The 3,109-nt window shown below is 35.5% G+C and overlaps 1 long non-coding RNA gene across 1 annotated transcript in view; it reads left to right on the top strand.

Annotated features, from left to right (window-relative positions):
* Window positions 1-491, top strand: part of LOC102677284 — a 34,983-nt gene extending 34,492 nt beyond the window's left edge. The window contains exon 3 of the long non-coding RNA XR_004151771.1: window positions 305-491. This is a non-coding gene — a long non-coding RNA (uncharacterized LOC102677284). The remainder of the gene's footprint in view (window positions 1-304) is intronic.
* Window positions 492-3,109: the final 2,618 nt, after the last annotated feature.

Here is a 3,109-nt window from a genome sequence, read left to right on the forward strand (position 1 = left end):
GCGTGAATTTCTGCAAACAGTGTCAAAAGTGCAAACTGGCTTGCGAAAGGAACAGCAACCGATGCTCGCCAAGAAAATAATAGTCTTTTTCATGCTTGTAATCGGTTTTATAACTCTACTGGAAATTCCTGTTTCTCGCGGAAATTTCGTTTCGTTTCCAATGGAGGGAACAGAGAAGAAGAAATCGATCGATGTGATACTAATCGAACGAACTCTTTTCGTGTTTTTTTTTTACTGTTATTGTTTCTTTTTATTATTATTATTATTATTTCTTTTTTTCTAATCTTCTTCCCCTTTTTTTCAGGTAGTCGAAAAGCAGATTTATTCGAAAGCAACGATGCGACGTCGTTTCGTTTGAAATCCCTCTTACGTTTGCTCCAAAGAGAGTTGAACTTCTTCCACTGTGATTTTCTTTTAGTCCTCAGCAGCCTGTTAAAGTGAGGTACAGTACTTATCCTTATCGGACGAGTGGTAGAAGGGTAATTTCACTATAGATATATATGTATATTTAACGTTCCAATGCCGTGGATGTCTTACTTTTCAAAAAAAATTATGATACTTTTCTTCTCGTGTAAATATTTTGAAACAGCTTCGATCTTATAATTCTCTATTTATCTTGCGGTTATGAGAATAAACTATAATATCTCCAAAAGAACAACGAGAATATAAATTTTAAATTCTCATATTACAGGGTATTAATGTATTCGCGGGATATTTTTGGATTAAATCGATTGTAGAGGACGAACGTATTTATTAATTCGAGTTGATAAAATCGTCTCTTGCTTCGCCCAATGTAAACTTAATTACTTTTACGATTTAACGAATAAATCTCAATTGTAATTTTTATATATTAATTCCTCCGTATTATGTAATTGCATAATAATATTACAATTTTCGAATTTAGATTTCATAACACGACACGAATTTACAAAGAAGAATTGAACGTATTCTTAATCTTCGAGTAAAAAAGAAAATCAAATCACATATATTCACTCTGATTCGTGAATCCAACACGATCACATTAATCAATGAACAATATCAAGGATTACGTGGACGTTTCACAGGCAGAGAATAATGAACGAGCCACTAATAAGGAACTGGATAAATAACACGGGATCCCCCGATTCTAAATCCGCCGATGTTGCTGAGAGTTCCCAAAGTGGATTCGCCATTAGCAACCGGTTAGTTGCCGGGCTAACGAGTGGCAAAACGTGTGTGTACACATACGTTTCGTATTTGCGAATTTTGTGGAAGTTGCAGGCGATTTAATCACGGCACCCATTAAATTTCGAGTCGCTCGGTTATCTTAATTACTCTTCGATCGTGGTAGACGAAGAAAGTGAATTTTGAACGCGAAAAATGTAGAATCGCGTTAGAATTCTGTCTATTGGAACTCTATTGCGATACGAGATGGCTAATATTATATTTTACAATTTCGTAGAATCGAGTGAATCTATTTATCAATTCGAAGTTGATCAATTCGAAGAATGCGAAATAAACGAAGAAATTATTAAATAGCAATCGATCAAATTGCTCGAAACAATTTTTAATCTCTTGCTTTTCAATATACGGAAAATTTTATCGAATTTTTCTCGACCAAGATTAATAAATTACTGCCGATAAAGCTACAAATGCCCTCGTCGTTCCGATCAGCAACGCATGACGGCGCAAAACGAAATTTTTGTGTGTAAAAATTTGACTTGATTGGAAACGAGAAATTTTCATCGAAAATTTAAATAAACGAATCGAACTCGAAATCGAATTATTGTACATACGTATCATCGAAGCGAAAAGAATATAGATCGAGAGAGCGATATTTAATCGAAATTTAATAAATAAATATTATACGAGAATAAAAGCCAAAATCGAACTATAGGAATAAGAAGAGGAAAGAAATCTCGAATCTTGCTCTCTCTTATTCCGCTGAGACTTTTCGTCGAGCGAGAACTACGCCATTATTACAGGATGGCGTACAACAACCTGCTACTTCCACCGAAATCGGTGGCCGTAATCCTCCGAAAGGGGGTTAAAGGGAGGAAGAAAAATCTGATGGATCAACGAACGAAACAAATGGTCAGGTTGAAGGCCGTGGAACCATCGCAATTTTCGCGAAAATTCACGTTGGAAGGATGTGCGGAGCTCGTTATCTCTCGCGAGAGGGGGCGAGGGGCGGGTTAGAAGATGGAAGGAAGGATGCGGAGGAGGCTCCGACGGATGCTCGAGCAACGTGTTTCAACGCGATTCTTCTCCTTGCGAGATCCTTCTCGAAGAGCATTTTTCTGCATTACACAGTTATTTCGGGAGTAAATCGTCCGGATTGATAAAAATGGGCCGCGGCTTGTACACGCCGAGCACTCGAGCCGCCTTCAACCCGACCGCGGAAAAATATAAAAATGGCGAAACTGGACTGGATGAAATACGTTTCGGTGATGATGATCCCTCCCGATTTATATCGGTTTCATAACTCGACGAACGTACCAGAATTTTTCTTCTTCTAAGTTTAAATTCGGAAGTTGGAAATGGTAAATCAATTTTATTTTTAGATGAGAATTGTATATACAGATACATACTAGGTTAAGACTATTATTACAATGGATTATGAAATATTGAAAATCTGTCGCAACAAATATAAAATATCTTTGATATTGCAATGAATTTTTAATATTCTTTTTTTCTTTTTACCACAGGTCATAATTTTTTCATATATAGATACATCAAAATAAATTTTTATAAAAATAACCGATCTCTTGGAAATCGCGATTGAACGCTGAATAAATTTGAGTAAACAAATAAATAAATTTACCAGTGTTCAAAAGGAATGAAGAAAATGAAAAAAGAAAAAAAAAAAAACAAGTGTATCAAAATATTTCACAGAAATTTCGATTCTTCAATTTTCGATCAATTCCGTAATCACAATTACGCTCGGGAAAAAAAAGAACAATCCATATTTTTACCTCGAAATAATTATCACAGCCACAAAGGTGAAACACACCAATGACGTAATCCGCAATTGGCAACCGTTCGGCAAACAACACGGTCTTGTTTTCTTTCTTCTTTTTTTTTTTTTTTTTTCCTCCGATTGTTATTAGCAAGAAACAATGGTTAATTA

This window comes from Apis dorsata, unplaced genomic scaffold, assembly GCF_000469605.1.
Source record: "Apis dorsata unplaced genomic scaffold, Apis dorsata 1.3 scaffold_52, whole genome shotgun sequence".
NCBI classification, from domain to species: Eukaryota; Metazoa; Arthropoda; class Insecta; order Hymenoptera; family Apidae; genus Apis; species Apis dorsata.